Source organism: Podarcis filfolensis, assembly GCF_964270895.1.
Source record: "Podarcis filfolensis genome assembly, chromosome: 10".
NCBI classification, from domain to species: Eukaryota; Metazoa; Chordata; class Lepidosauria; order Squamata; family Lacertidae; genus Podarcis; species Podarcis filfolensis.
Window position 1 is genome coordinate 50,871,873 of NC_139612.1, and position 17,077 is coordinate 50,888,949.

General features: G+C 43.3%; 1 long non-coding RNA gene across 1 annotated transcript in view; it reads right to left on the reverse strand.

Moving 5' to 3' along the window:
- The window catches only part of LOC310743724, a 75,949-nt gene extending 73,306 nt beyond the window's left edge, over positions 1-2,643 (reverse strand). The window contains exon 1 of the long non-coding RNA XR_014539189.1: positions 2,265-2,643. This is a non-coding gene — a long non-coding RNA (uncharacterized lncRNA). The remainder of the gene's footprint in view (positions 1-2,264) is intronic.
- Between the last annotated feature and the right edge of the window lie 14,434 nt (positions 2,644-17,077).

The following is a 17,077-nucleotide window of genomic DNA, read 5'->3' on the forward strand; positions in this document are numbered from 1 at the left end:
TCCCATGCTGGTTTGGGTTGATGGGAGTTGGAATCCAGCAACGTCTGAAGGCCCAGCAGTCCCCCACCCCTACAGTAGAAGGAAAGTTTCAAAGAACCACATACACATCACCTCTGCCGTGCTTTTTAAAAGAAAGTTTCACTGGTGGGCACTGCATGCCTTTAAGCATGCAGAAAGGCACGTTTAAAATGTTCTAAAAATGCAAATTACACAAGAATGTAACAAATGTATTTTAACATTAAATATGAGCAGAATAAATTTAGTGCTTACGTTAACATTGAGTTCCATCAGTTCTTGCAATTCTGGGATTAATATTATCTTTAATGTTAATATATGACACTCTTTTCTTTGGCTGTTTCTTTTAGGAGGGCTAGGTTTACTTTTTAAGAAAATGAAAGCTCAGAGTCTGGGAGCGCCAATCCATCCCGATTTGTTTATATGGAAGTTACATGACTTTCTGACAATTGATTGTTATCTCACACTTTCACACATCTCCCCATCACTTTCCTTACTGCCAAAGGTTGGTTGATGTTGTTTTCACCAGCGCACCAGAACACTTTATTAGCACAGACCTGCTTGCTGGTATGCAACTGAATTCCTCCCACCAAACAGTAACAGTCTGGAAGTGACCTGGGGGGGGCGGGTCCTGCTTCAGGTCCCTGTACAATGAACTACACACACTGCTGGGGTTGTAAGTAAGGCATAAGTCTAAAGCATCCCCACCCTGGTCCATCTCAGACTTCAGAAACTTGTTGGAGGAACTGGACATGGAAGAAGGGGTTGATTCCCTTCATGAGTGCAAATCACTGCATGTATGAGATAAGCCAACAGGTGCAAAGTCAGCCAAGCCAGTTGCTATGGCAACAGCCCAGTGCCATCTATATGTGTTTAATACACATCAGCTTATTGTGCTGGGGTCTGGGTCTGTGTATTCGGCATCAGTCAGTGAGTCTGTCTGTCCATGAGTCAGTCTGTGTTACATCTTGAATTGCTGGGGCAACAGGAATGCTTTGTGCTTTGTATATATCTGTAGCTGCAAAGCCTACAAACTGTGTGCATATATGAACATCTGGAACTGCATTACTGAAGCCTAATTTTCTACAGCAGTAAACTATTTTGGACCCTAAGCTGCCTTTGTGTGGTGACTGGAACTTGGGGCAACTTCTGCTGCGTGGGTATCTTGCCTTAGATTCCCAACAAGACTGGGCACTGGTCATGTCCCTTACAACTCCTTCAATCAATAAATGTGTCACTATGTCTTGCTGTTGCCCGACTCAGTCATTCTTCTGCAATCCATTTGTGTGGTTTTGTGTATGTTTGTTTTTATTCTCAAATAGTTGTGGTTCCCAAAACCTGTACATCAAGGATAATATAAGGTAGGTCCAGAGAGAGAGAGAGAGAGAGAGTGGCGGGAGGCAGCAGGGACACACACACACACACACACACACACACCCCATTCATATGGCTTTTGTTTATTCAAGAGCCAGGAGAAACACGTCTTAATGGGTCGCAGATGTTAAAGGGGAGATATCTCTAGACATAAAGAATGCCCTGTGCAAATTTTATTGGGTTAGATGGTAAATCCATTTCGGTACATTTGCAAATGGGGCAGCTACTTAGTTAGATGTAACACCCAAGTCCCCAAGAGGCGCATGATCTGAATGGGATGCATAATTTAAAAGCAACATGACTTTCGGGAAGGCAGGGGAGGTGCTCTGCTTTGCACATCTCATATACCCTGAAAGATAGCAGGAAGACGGATCCAGCACAGGTCCAGCCTTGCCTTGAGGACAGTAAGCCCCTTCAGGCTTCTTTCTTAGCAGGATGATGTCACCACGGCTAAGTCTAAACCTGACTGAAATTGCTGGAGATGAATGATAGCCATAATCATAAAGAGTTAGCAGTTAATTCGAACCAGTGGAATATGCACTTAGAGAGGCAAGGCACTTACGCAGCACAAAGATTCTTGCATTGCAGAGGAGAGTTTATGAGCAGCTGGTTGATAATAGCTTTTTGCAAAAATAAACACTCTCTAAATGCACAACCAGACTGAAAGGAGGGGGGGGGAGCTCTTTGAATCTGAGGACTGGGAAATACATTATAGGTACAAAGCATTTATCACAAGGTAAATTTGTTTTACTCTTGGGTAGCTGCCATATGTCCCCCAGGTTACTCCAAAGGAAAACTGCAGATACCTCCTGGATGATTATTACTTATCCCTGACAATCCCTGTTTGTCACTTATCCCGGTACCTTTTTAATCACTGTCTTTAGCCTTGCTGCTGCTGTCCAGAGTGGTGTTTTTCCAATCCTCCTACTCTCTGGGAAGCCTCTCCACATTGGTTTATGAGGAGCCACCTCATAAGAATGTCAGCGCCTCGCAAAGGATTCTGACACATTTTCTACGGCAAATGTTCTGTTGGGCCTTGATGTTGACCCTCATCCCGCGAGGCTATACATTGCAGGGGAAGGTTCATAATGGCAACGAAGATGTCATTCAGGCAACATATCTGCCATTGCAAAAGAAACCACTTATTTGCTTCCAAGAAAGCCCAGAGTCCTGAGAATATAAATTGAAGCCATCTGGCTATAGGCAAATGTTAGTTATCCCATGGTGTAGCTACCAAGGGACAAAGTTCAATCTGTGAAGCAGAGCTGAGTTCCAACCATTTTCATTTCTCTGCCATCTCAGAGAACGTCATCAGAAATGGGAGTGGAAATTGTCACAATCTGCATGTTTGTCTGACGTCAGGAACAGAAATCACTTGAACTAATATGAGTGGCATTCACTACTACTGGTTTCCTCCCCGCCCTCACTCCACAAACATTATATTTTACTGAAATGAATGGAAGCATACAAGAGCACAGTGGTGGACAGAATAGCTTTTCATAAAGTTGGCCAACTAGTAAAATGACTCTTTCTGATAAAATATTATTGCATATAATTTGTATTGTCTTTATGGTTTTACAGGTTGCCTAGATGAGAATGGGATGCAGCTCAGGCAGGACAAAATGGATAAAACAGGACATCACCCTTTTCATTTCAATGGCTCTTTCACATGATACATATATTATTTCCCACATCTGAAAATGACTGCCTCCTTAATCATCCCACCCCATCTCTAGAGCAAATGATTAATGTAGCTTTGGAAAGGCACCAGACTGTGTCAATATGGATAATCAATATCAAAGCAAATGGAGTTGAAGAACACGCTGCCCAATACCTTATCTTGCAAAACCTTGTTGCTGTTACATTTCTCTGGCACCTTAGCCTGCACCGTCCCTGAACATCCTGGGGTGCCCTGTCAGAGGTTATCATGCCTGCACTTGCCCAGAGCCTCATAAATGAAGCTTGTGAGGCCATTTACATTCCAGGACTCTTGTTCCTTGCAATGCACTGGAGTGCTAATGCCACCAGTGGAGTCTCTTGAGGAGTTGTGCGCACATAAGGAGGCCTGTTTGCTCTCTGTGTTTGCCATGATCTAAGTTATAGCCCCAGTTCATAGGTTACCACTGGTTCTTCATGCGCTGGAGAAACAACAACTCCCTATGCAGGCACTATAACAATGCAGATGCTATAACACAGGGGTCAGCAAACATTTTCAGCAGGGGGCTGGTCCACTGTCCCTCAGACCTTGTGGGGGGCTGGACTATATTTTTTTTTGGGGGGGGATGAACGAATTCCTATGCCCCACAAATAACCCAGAGATGCATTTTAAATAAAAGCACACATTCTACCCATGTAAAAAACACCAGGCAGGCCCCACAAATAACCTAGAGATGCATTTTAAATAAAAGAACACATTCTACTCATGTAAAAACACGCTGATTCCCGGACCGTCCACGGGCCGGATTTAGAAGGCGATTGGGCCAGATCTGGCCCCTGGGCCTTAGTTTGCCTATCCATGCTATAACATGATGAACCAGGTAATGTTCTGAGTGAGCTTTTAGTGAATTCCCCAGTCCCATGTCCTACCCCCAGCAATTTTAGCCAAATCATGGCCCCTGTAAAACAGTAGTGGAGGCCATTACAACATGTAAGGGGGTCAGTCCCCACTCTGGCCCCATTGTTAATTCCAGCACTAGGATCAGGCATGTATGATTGTGCAGAGGGAGTCTTGTATAGATGAAGAAGGAATTTGATTGAGTTTGCATTTAAAGTTGAATTGACTAAATTTGCAATAACAATATGCAAACAGTAGCATGACTAGCCTTTGAAATTTGCACTTCTCCGAATTTTGCAATGCAGCTCTTCAGTCAGGTAATGGGCTCCAAAATGCATACACTAGGGTCAGTTGTGCATAAAAAAAATGCACGTGTTTGTGAAAATAACACAGAAAATATATTATAGTTGGGGAAACTCACTCACAAAAATGTGTATTGCTAGGCAAAATTACACACACACACACACACACACACACACACACACACACACTGAAATTTGCATGGATTTTCATGAGGACTTGTTTTTCATAAACCGTTGTGGAAATGTGGAGAAGTGAAATTAAGATTGGGGAAATGAGAAACTGAGATTGACAGATTCACCGCTTCCTAGAGCAGGCACCCCCAAACTCGGCCCTCCAGATGTTTTGGGACTACAATTCCTATCATCCCTGACCACTGGTCCTGTTAGCTAGGGATGATGGGAGTTGTAGTCCCAAAACATCTGGAGGGCTGAGTTTGGGGACGCCTGTCCTAGAGGCTTGCCTGGGTGAGCAGAGGGAAAAACTTTCAGGGATCATGACTTCCTTGGGTAGCTCAGTACCAGAGAATCTGTTTTACATGCAGAAGGTCTCCGATTCAATCACTGGCATCTCCAGGTATGGCGGCGGGGAGAGATCCCACCTGAAATCCTGGAAAGCTGCTGCCAGTTTTAGCACACAATCCGGAGCTAAATGGACCAGTGGTCTAACTCAGTCTAAGGCGGCTTCCTATGTTCCTTGTCCCAGATTTTCCTTATGCCAGGTGCTGCTTGCGATGTATAGCAGTAAAAACAAAACAGAGGTCACATTTCCTTCTGCAGGGCTGGCCAGATAAACATTTTGCTGTTAGTGCTCAAGTGGCAAATGGTTCCCCATTCCAAGTCCAGGGACATGATATCCACCAGCCCAGTTATTTTGTCACCCAAGGCAGAATATTCCACAAACACCTCTCCCTGTCTGTAATAACACAGTGATAATAAATAACTAACACTTTGCAGCTTTTTCATGACTTGGAAAATCAGTTGTCTCAGGGTGGGTGCTTCCCTCTGCTTAATGATAAGGCCGGCCCCTTGTCCCCCTGCATCAGGTGAAAATATGCAAGGGGGAAACAGGAGTTTTAGATGAAAACATTGCCCACAAAGGAGGAAATTAGAGATATGAGAGGTTCTGGTTTGGTTCACGGCCTTTCTTGAGGGTGGCTGGTTTGAATCAGCCCCAGAACAAAGCTCTTATGTACTATATGCATATCTCTCAGCAACAGAATCTAGCTTGATGAAGGCAACCCCAGAGGGCTGGGAGTGGCTCCCTTTTTTCCGAGGCAATATTTCAAACCTAGTATTTGTCTCTGTACAGATTGGAAACCGTTGCCAAAAGGAAAGAGGAAAAGGGTGGTGATTTTATTTTAAGTTTCCTGTACCTCAATCACTGTCAAAGATGGGGGCTTTGGAGAGGTGGCGTTCCTCCAATAGGGCAACTACAAAGAATAACTTTAATATTTTATTGCTTGCACCAGGAATAGAGAGCATTAAAAAAAGAAAAGAAACATACCATTCTCGGGGAATGAAAGGGGCGGGGGGGGGGAGAGAGATGAATTTATTGAAATGCCATTATTAAATTGTAGTTCTTGGAACAGGAGTATAAATCTGCAGCTAGGGAGGAAGAGGGAGGAAGACAAAAAGCCACTTCCTTCTCACACATCATTAAACCGAGGGCTTAAGGAAAGAACAACTGAAAAGGAACAAGGGCTATTATGTAGCTTCAAAGAGGATCTCCTGTCATTGGCTGGAAATGGGGATACGGAATACCTTGCAGATTGATTCATTGCCCTGAACGGCACAAAATTGCTGGTGGGTTCAGGCCTAGAGCAGTCTATGGCTTTTCTTGCTAAGTGAATTAAACCACACCCAGTGGGTGCCTGGGCGTGTCAGCATGACCACCGCCATCCAGCATCCATTAAGCTGGGCACCAGAGGGTCGTGTCCTGGTCTGATGCTGGATCCCATGGGCAAGGCGGGTCAGGAGTTGCAGGACCACAGACAGCTCCCAGTGAGCAACTTGCTCCAATAAAAGCTGAGAGCAGACTGAACCTTTTGAAGCCTCTGCCCCTGGACTACTTCTCCCAGGCCACTTTGTTGCTCGCTTTCAATTCTGAAAGGGACAACACTGGCCTGAGAATGGGTATGTCCCTTCTGTTCCCTAGCCTCCCACTTGGTGCCTTCCTTGTGCCACTGGACCGGTGAGGTTCTGTGGGAGGTATTTGATAACTTGGGCTCAAGAGAAGGTGTTTGCGACGGCCTGGGCTTTGTCCCTACAGATGTGGGAGGTTCTTCTGGAGGTTCATGTTCATCACCTTCAGGCTCAGTGGTGTCCTGATCTCCAGCAGCAAGCTGAGAGCCCTGAACCTTGCCTGTCTCCTGAGCTGGAGACTCTACAGCATGCCTGTTTGTAGAGCTGAAGCTCAGAGCTGAAGAACATTAGCCCAGCAGCTAATGATTCCAACTTAGCTGTCAAAATGGTTCCATTGCAACAACTCTTGCTTGCTCCTATGTCACCACATGCTGCCCTCAGCCATGGACTTGTGTTCGTTTTTTTCCTGGGAGGAAGATGGGTGGCACTTTTCAGCTATACTTTTCTTTTAGCTCCCCATGAAGGGGTCAAGTCAACCTCTTTGTGACTTAGTCATCAATGGGATATTGGCTAGAAGTTCCTTCCCCACCACCCACACGGTGGCTGGGTTCCCTCTCAGCCTCCCTCTTGTCTTTTGAAATCTTTAAATGTAGGATTCTCCCAATCACTACCACATTCCAGCGCATGACAGTGGTGAACCTTGCATGCTATTTATCTGCTACGTCTTGGCGTCTTTGCACCTTCCACCTTGCTCTTTAATATACTTATCATTTAATTTGGAAGGGCTGCTTGGGGATTGGTGACTAGATAAGCCAAAGAGATTTGCACCTTCCTTTTCGCTTCATGCTACTGCAAGAGAGAGAAACCAGGGATCTTACCAAGTTGCATCACCCAGCAGAGGCTGGAAAGGAAGGACAGATCACCCTTCTGAAAATGTATGTCTACCAATATTTTGCATAAAAAACTCTAGCAGTCACTGCCATATAATTAGCAAATTCACCATGCTATATATATATTAATCTATATGACAAAATACACATATATAAAAGAACAAACATAATCAAACATCCTAGAATTTTTTCCACTGGTTTTTTTTTTTAATCTTCCTCCAGTATCGTCCCTTTTATTTAATGAAAAACCTGGCCAGATACTATAGCAATCTCCTTGTTCATTTTTACATTTCCTACACTTTGGGCAACAAGCAATACTTATTTGATATGAATACATCTTGTCATCATTTTAAAGCTATTTTTTTAAATCTTCATAGTCAAGGAAAAGTTAAAGCCTAGCAACCATAGATATTCCCAAACCGACATTTTAATATTAGCCAAATTCTTGACCCCAATGAGTCATAAATTCCTTGACCTGTTCCATTTCACATTCAGACTGTAAATGCAGCTTGTACATTTTGGGCAATAAATGTTTATTAATCATTATTATTGCCCTTTCAAATTCTGTTGTTTTCCATAACCCAAACTTAATTATGCTTTCAAAAGATCTGAACTGTAAGCATTTTAGCAAAAGATAATTAATTGCACTCTATTTATCTTTTAATTCAGCATATGATAAAACTTTTTCATTTATTGCAATATATTCATATCTAGAGGCCTCATATTTCTTCCATAAATCAAATGGTAGCATTTCTCAACATTAAAGTCTGGATCATGAATAACCAACACTATTGGCAATTTGACAGGACTAATCTTTTTTCTTTTTCTTTTTTTTTTTAACTTATCCCAATTTCTCCAAAGAATGTAAATTAAACTGGTGGGCTTCTTTAAAGTTCTTGTCATCTTAGATTTGCATTTCTCCATAACAGCGTATGTAAAGGTATTTTCATAAGTGCCTCTTTGTACTGATATTGAAACATATGAGTTTTCTATCTAATCCGGAAGCCAATTTATACAATGTGCAAAATAATACACTTCTACATTAGGAGTGGCTTTCTCATCTGTTCTCATATTGCTGAATGCTTTGACTCAGGGATGGTCTCAGGGACTACAATTTCAATCATCCATGACCATTGGTCATGCTGACTGTGACTGATGGGAGTCGGTTTCCAACAGCATCCAGAGGCCATAGTAAGGCATAGATCTAATATATAAGGAGAACAGGGCTGGCCCTACCATGAGCCATGCTGAGTTACCATGGCCTGGGATGATGGAGGATTGTGGGCCACCCACAGGACCGCACACCACCATCATTGCTGCTGTCTTCCTGGCTGGCTTCTGGGCCACTGCTTCTGGGCCCCTGGTGACTTGCTCTTGTTTCTCTCACCGATCTGCCCTGCAAGGCTTCTGTGGGGTCCTCCAGAATGCCTACCACATCTCCTTCCTCAAAGTTGAGCCATTGTGGGTGGGATGCTCCAGCAGAAAAAGAAGAGTTTGGATTGGATATCCTGCTTTATCACTACCTGAAGGCGTCTCAAAGCAGCTAACATTCTCCTTTCCCTTCCTCCCCCACAACAAACACTCTGTGAGGTGAGTGAGGCTGAGAGACTTCAAAGAAGTGTGACTGGCCCAAGGTCACCCAGCAGCTGCATGTGGAGGAGCGGAGACACAAACCTGGTTCACCAGATTACGAGACTACCGCTCTTAACCACTACACTACGCTGGCAGCTGTGGTGCTGATGCTTTGCCACAGATTACCGTAGTTTAAAGTGACTGGGAAATCAGGGATCTAAAGAGTGCAAGGAGATTATAGAAGTGCAGAAGCCTGTCTGCTTTAGATCGTTGCTCTCCAGTTTGTGGAGGACAATGAGGATGAAAACAAGGGCTAGAGCTTGCATGCTCATCCCCACAGCCTATGCGTGTACTGTATACATCGCTGTAGCACCTGGGGAGGGTTTCTGTCTTGTGCTCACAGACAAAGAAACAATCTCGCCTATTGGAAGCCTCCCAGACTGGCTGGGGAAGCTCAACCAGATGGGCAGGGTATAATTAAATTATTATTATTATTATTATTATTATTATTATTATTATTATTATTATCATGGGAGCCCACACTTCCCTCGTAGAGATCACCAACCTGCTCTCTGCCTCACAGGCTGCAACTTCCTCCTTCCCACCCAGCTTTGCTTTCGGTCTTCCAGATTGCAGACGTTCTATCATCTGGAAGAAAACTTCCAGCCAAAGGAATTTAAATTGCATAAAAGGAAGCAATATCCCCTTGGAATAAGGAGGGGATCCATGTTCCTCTCCTCTCCCCGGCAAGTCTTTCATGTGCTGTATCACCATGCCAGCAAAGTATATTGGCATTTTCTAAAACAAAAATAAGAAATTCCAGCTTTCTGCTTTGAAACAGAATCTTACAGCTGCTCACAAATTCCATGTTTCTCATTCGTCTGAATGTTCCATAAACAGTTCTGGGTCCAAAATTACATTTGAGGTCGGATCTGCCACATTTTATTTGAAAAGGGGAGAGAAAGAGAGACAGAGTGAATGTGGAGAGAGAGAAGGAGCCCTGCAGTTCTTTAAAGTAATTCTAATGACAGGAATCTTATTCAGAGAATAATGCTGGCATCCAGAAATCTCAAAAGCTTTTCATTTTGAAAGCCACTCTTGAAAAACTCTTGCTGAATTTATATAGACTTAGAAATCATACGAGTTGAATGACATAATGAATTTGGCCTTCACTAATTCCTGATTGTTTTCAGAAACATCTGTTCGACAAAATGGGAGAGTCACCAGCTGCACCAAATTTCTTGTGAGGGGGCACAGGTGGAACACTGGTCCTATGTGAATGAACAAAAGACATGGGGAACATATGGTTTTAAAAGTTCAAAATGTATATAAAATGTAGGTCTATCAACCCATTTAAGAAATCTTAAGAGTGCAATTCTGTGCATGTTTATGTAGAATTAAGTATTGTCTGTCACGGACTGGCTGGATGCAGAGGAATGGCGGGAGGAACCGGCTGAGGAACCAGCAAGAGAAGAAGGCGAGGAGCCCAGGGAGTGGTGGTGGAACAACGATGAATAGATAGAGGGAGAAGACTGAGAGGAGGAAGTGTCGGAAGCTGAAGGGGTGGCAGACTGGGAGAGTCTGTGAAAGACTGGAGTCCAGAATCAGAAGTTGGAGAGTGGGAGAAGCGAGGTCAAGAGGCAGAGATGAGTCCAGCTGGTGAAGAGTCTCAGGTGTCTCCCTCTCCTGCTGTGACAAGGGCAGAGGAGAGATTGGCTGCACGCAGGCGCAGTCTCTGATTGCTTAGAAAAAGCCCTGGAGGGGAGGGAATTTAGATGGCAGGGACTTTCAGTCTTGGCAACTGGTCCGCCAAGTCAGTGCAGATTATGTTTGAAAGGAATTCATGTTGAAAGGGATTCATTTCCCTCCATATGGAGGGCATAAGAGGTTGTCTCTTGCACTTTTTTTAAAACTCAAAACAAATTAAGAGGTGGCCAAGTGGTATATATCCTTCCATGTGTTTTTCTTTTTTAAAAAAAGAAACTTTGCAGTTTCACAACAACTTTTTCAGGGCTTATTTGTGTCTTCCAAGAGGCCATTATAGGCTTCTGATAGGCCACAGAACATGAGGCTGTCAATAATGCTGCCTCTGAAGACCTCTGGGATTTATTTATTTATTGTTTAAAGCAAGTAACTTGGGGTTGTTTTTCTTTAAGTAAACACTTAAATGAAGCTTTAAAAAGTTTTTAGTAATAAATAAATAAAATAATTAAAAAACCCCACACTCTTCAGTACCCGTCGACATCATGTGGGACAGCCATATTTCTTAGCACCACATTTCTTTAAAACCTCACCCTTCAAGGGAAAAAACCCCACTGTTCACAGATCATAACACTGTATACTGGACTGGACCATTGACAAACGGCATTTTACTGCAAATATTATCCTGCAAGCATTCTTTGCTGGAAACTTTTACGATAAAAATAAGAATCCAGTTCTTATTCTGGTGAAGGCAGCTGTCACAAACTAGAATAATAGTTTAGCTCTTGAGATGAGGACTGCTGTTCAGTAGGGAATGAACAGAAAGAACTCAACACATTAAATTACTTTAAAACAAAGATTTATCTTCCCTTTCCCAGAAAAGATAGCCCCAAGGGATTTTAAAGCTATAAAACCACATATAGCGTATCACCCAAACAATTCTTTTTGAGGTTGGATAAAAACCCTTGCTACTAATTATTGGTTAGAGGTGGCCTGTAAGTGTTTTTTTTTTCTTTAAACAAAATGCTGGGCTTCATTAAAATGCCTGAAACAACATTCATGGAATTTGCACTTCTAGACTTGCTCTCCTCTTCTTCTTCTTTGCGTATGTTATCTCTATTGACTTTAATGAGACTACAGTAAAATCTCAGAGAAATTTCAAAGATGTGGCTCTTCCAGGATTTGATTGTGGTGGTGGTGGTGGTGGGGGGGTAAGTCTGAACACGATTAAGGTCCACCAAAAGAAACTAGGGAACAGTTGACAGTGTTTAATGTATTTCTTGCAATTATATGTTTGTGCGACAAGCACACAGAGTGCAGTGAGATTGAGTGTTTGGGGGGGGGGGAGAGGCTTGGTTAATTTCATTGTACACAGGTTGTAAATTGACAATAAAGGTATTATTATTATTATACACCACCTTCCCCCCCAACGGTAGTCATTCTCTCCCAAAACATGGTATACATAGCATTGGCAGGTATACATGAACTCTCTTTTAGTACCATTTACGTAGACAAAAGTTTCCAGTCTCTGCATGTGCTGCAGCTATCTGCTGAAATCCTGTAACTTTTCATATTACAGATAATCTGGGGATTTGGGTGGTTTTTTTGTCCCACTTTAGTTGTGCTGCAGTGCAAAAGTGCCCCTTGAGATGGATATAATGCAGTAATATTAGGGAAGCATCGCTGAACAGCCAATTAACTGGAATGTTGGGTGGATGGTCCAATAAAGGTAAAGGGACCCCTAACCATTAGGTCCAGTCATGACCGACTCTGGGGTTGCAGCGCTCATCTCGCTTTATTGGCCGAGGGAGTTGGCGTACAGCTTCTGGGTCATGTGGCCAGCATGACTAAGCCGCTTCTGGTGAACCAGAGCAGCGCACGGAAACGCCGTTTACCTTCCCGCCAGAGCGGTACCTATTTATCTACTTGCACTTTGACATGCTTTCAAACTGCTAGGTTGGCAGGAGCAGGGACTGAGCAACGGAAGCTCACCCTGTCGCTGGGATTCGAACCACCAACCTTCTGATCGGCAAGTCCTAGGCTCTGTGGTTTAACCCACAGCGCCACCAGCGTCCCTTGGATGGTCCAATAGAAATCCACTATTATTTCATCAATGACTTGTTGCAGAATAGACCCACAAAAAACCACCAATCTGCAGGGGCCCTAATGGAATATTGTTTAATATGGTTTTATTACCTGTTGTAAGGCTCTTTGGTTGCTGAAACCCTGTTATTCATTGCATCATAACTGCTACGCTGGCCTTTTGACTGGACACAACCTTTGTAAAATGGAGATTGGTTCAAATTGGACTGAAACCCTCCCCCCTTCCCCCCCAGATCACACAGAGAGAGGGGTGGGGATGGAAGGAAGCCAAGAATTGACAGTTTGAATACTATCACTTCCTCTTCAAGAAAACGATAATAGCTCAAATGGGCTTCCTTCCCCATTTTTCTTCCCTTAAATTAATAAAGGGGCTCTTTGGAGTGCAACAGGAAAAGAAATGTGATGAATGTGCTTGATAGGTTATGATGAATAGTGATCTGGGGAGGTTTTAGAGACATGAGACACCCCATAAACACAGAACTAATACCAAAGCGAACATTTTTATAATGTCCATTTTGGCACCCATTCCAGCACATGAGGTTAGTAGCTTTATTTGCCATTTAATTAATGCATTAAAAAAATAAAATAAAACAAATAGCTCTTTGCAAAACCATAACAATTCAGTGCATGAGTTATGTGGGTTTGAGCTGGCACAGTTAACAAAAACATTCCTAATGCCACTTTATTTCCACTAACCATTTGTATTGTAAACTCGAGCAAAAAGTTTCATGCCAGATTTGAAGTTCATCCTCAGGGCACATGAAACAACAAGGCCAGACATGGACTGTGCTTTAGAATTGTTTAAATGCAACATAATTTGCAGTAATTAAAGGAACAGAGTGATAGGCTTTTAAACGGAGTCATCCAGAATAATTCAGTAGTACATAGTTCCTTCCTACCTATGGTTTGCCAGGTTGTAATTTCAGAAATGGAGGCATTTTACAGATGTGGTAAATTTCTGGAATAAGGAACAGAAGAAGTTGCCTGCCTTACACTGAGTCAGACTAGTCCATCTAGCTCAGAATACCGAATGCCAGAATGGATTAACAATCTGTCCCTCTTCACAGGGACCTCTTAGAACTGTAGCTCTGTGGTGGGAATAGGGGTCTTTTCCGAACTACTCTCAGCACCCTTAACAAGCTACAAACAAAATTTGGAGAAAGCAACGAGAGTTTAAAGTGGTATCATAGCACTTTAAATGTACGGTGTGACTTCACTCCCTTCTCTTTCTGCTGTTTAAAGGCCTACTTCTTGGATATACAGTTGTACCTCGGAAGTCGAACGGAATCCATTCCAGAAGTCTGTTTGACTTCCAAAACATTTGGAAACCAAGGTACGGCTTCCAATTGGCTGCAGGAAGCTCCTGCAGCCAATCGGAAGCTGTGGACGCCGCGTCGGACATTCGGGTTCCAAAGAACTTTCGCAAACCAGAACACTCACTTCCGGGTTTGCAGCGTTCGGGAGCCAAAATGTTCGACTTGCGAAGTATGATTGTATTCAATATTATTGTTTTGCAGTATAACCAGGGTATTTTAAGAGTATGAGCTGAAAGGTGAGTTTCTTAAAAATACCATTTGACCATTCCCCAAGATACACCGTCACTGTTCAAGGACACAATCCAGCCAGAGAACAGAACTGGAGGAGGAATCGCAGCATGGCTACTTAGGGACATGGCCTTGGGATGGGTATAACCATTGGACAGTCCCAGAGACCATGTAGAGATGCCTGGAGGCTCACAAGTAACCCCTGATTGCACACCCCTGTCCTAGAGAAAGGTTTGGATAAAAAATGTAACAAAACAAACAGGGTATTTTTAGTCTGTGTTTTCAAAGCCATCTACTGTTCACCCTGGATATTAATGGCTGTGCTTGTGTTTAACCATTTTTGTACTTGAAAAAGGAGAGGGGGGGAGACATGAAACAAAAGTCTGAAGTGTGCTACGAGTTAAAAGGAGAGAAAAGCACAAAGGTCTTGCCGCTAGCTAAACAAAACATGGAAATCGTCACAAGTGGGCAAGCTGTGCGAAGTCTTTTGTGAGCCCCCTCTTTTCAAATTTCCTGTGTTTGACACATCATCACTGTGATGTCAAGGTGACTTAACCTTCTATGGCACTTTGTTCCAGTTGGTGTGGTCAGGCAAAGGAAATTTGGCTTACAGCCCTGGAAAACAGACTTGGAAAACAACATGGTTGCCATTTTGGCATTGATACCCATCCACCTTTCATTTACCCTGCTTGGAATGTCTGTATTTTATGCTGTTATGACTCTCGGCCCTGCTTTGCCATTGTGATGCAGAGACTCTGCCTTGTTTTCTCTGGCATTCCACGCCGTTTTGCCAAATGCCCATGAATATATCTAAAGCATCAAATAATTGCTTAAAACAATATTATGTTAGCACTTGCTGGCTGCTAACTTTCCAGCTCACACATTTCATTTTGAAAGGATCATTATGAGGAACCTGATCAAAGGGCTGTTGAAATCACTATGGATGCAAACTGCGACTTCTATAAGTTTGGGGTCACATCCTTAGAGACCATTCAACTTGTGTTGGCTTCGTATTAATAAAGGTGCCTGTGTTAGGTACCTCTGCAGGAGTTATTCAGCAAGAAAGTGCCTCACTGTTTTCTTTCTCAACAGGAATACCAATTGGGTATGGTCTACATATGCGGATGAATGACATGGTAGAATCCTGAGGCGGTAGATGCTGAACGTGCAACAGCAGAGATCATTCCATGTGTAACTTAAGGGCTATCAAAGGCTATTAGCCATGATGGCTACACTGTGGAGGCAGAAATGCTTCTGGATACCAGTTCCTGGAAACTACGGGAGGAGAATGTGTCCTGGTGCTCGAATCCTGCGTGCAGGTTTGCCACAGGCATCTGGTTCACCACTGTGAGAACAGGATGGTGGCCTTGATGGGCTATTGGCCTGATCCAGCATACCCTTCATATGTCCTTAAGTTCATTCTGTGGCTGATGGGAGTAGGAGTCCAACAGCATTTGGAGGGCTATGGGTTTCCCCATTCTGGATTTAGAAGTTCTTAACACATGGAGTGCATCCATCACGCCGATAAAGTATCCCCACTCCTGTCCCATGTTGCTTGACATCGGAGGACTCCGGTTGGGGCTAATTATTGAGAATAACTGATGTATTCAAAAATAGCCAAAATGAATCATATTCCTAAAGTCTGCTTAGCTCTGGATGAGGCAACAAACACGAATATTAACTGAAGCGTTCAAGTGTGCATGAATAAATGCATAAGAGTCCCTTCTAATTGGCAGGATTTAATCTCAAGAATATTCATGAATGCATCTTTGCACTCATCTAGTTTTAGTCATGATTTTAACCCTTGTGATGCTGATGTCAAGGGGGCTGTTGGGCTTTTCCTATGAACATAATTGCCATGTGCACATGGGCTCTCCCCATGCAATCTGTAGCCAGCATTTTTTCCACAGAGAGGGGGATGCTGCAGTGCTTGGTAGCCAAATGAAGCACTTGACAATCACTCGAGCAAGCAAACAAAAACTGATGCATGGTGTGGAGAAAGTAAGCAGAGAGAAGATATTCTCTTCTCTCATAACCCTACAACTCAGGTCATCAGATGAAGCTGATTGGTGGGAGATTAAAGATGGCTAAAAGGAAGTACTCCTCCACACAGTGGAAAGTTAACCTGTGGAACTCACTGTCAAAAGAAACTGTAACAGTCCACTTGCTTAGATGGCTTTAAAATGGGGTGAGATGAGTTAATGGAGGACAGAGTTAGGGTTGGTCATGATGGCTATGTGCTACCTTCAGACATCAACACAGAACACTATAAATACTATATATCGGCTCTCCCCATATAGCAACAAAGGTGTTTTTTAAAAGCAAAAACTGGAGGCTAAATAGAAGCACAGCTAATAAAAAGAACATGCCAGAATGGGAAAAAATATTCCCCAGAGGTTCAGTCATGGATTTTTATCTCAGTTGGTTGAAATCCTGCCAGAAAAGAAAGGGTTCTGGCAGTCAGTTGAAGATCATCAGAGGGAGGGCAATGCCCACCACCCCAGGCAGGAAAATCCAGAGTGTAGGCATGGCCACAAAGACTCTCTTCCAAGTCCCAAACAGTCTTGCCTTGGTTACTGGTGAGACACAAAGATGTGCCTGCTCCATATGTGTCATCCTGTATCTGGTCTTGGAGAGAAAGTTTTGCGCTGAAGAAGAGAAGAAGAGTTTGGATTTGATATCCTGCTTTATCACTACCCGAAGGAGTCTCAAAGCGGCTAACATTCTCCTTTCCCTTCCTCCCCCACAACAAACACTCTGTGAGGTGAGTGGGACTGAGAGGCTTCATAGAAGTGTGACTAGCCCAAGGTCACCCAGCAGCTGCATGTGGAGGAGCAGAGACGCGAACCCGGTTCCCCAGATTACAAGACTACTGCTCTTATCCACTACACTGGCTCACACTCATTACTGCTCATTACTCTCCATCTAGTTGGACCTACT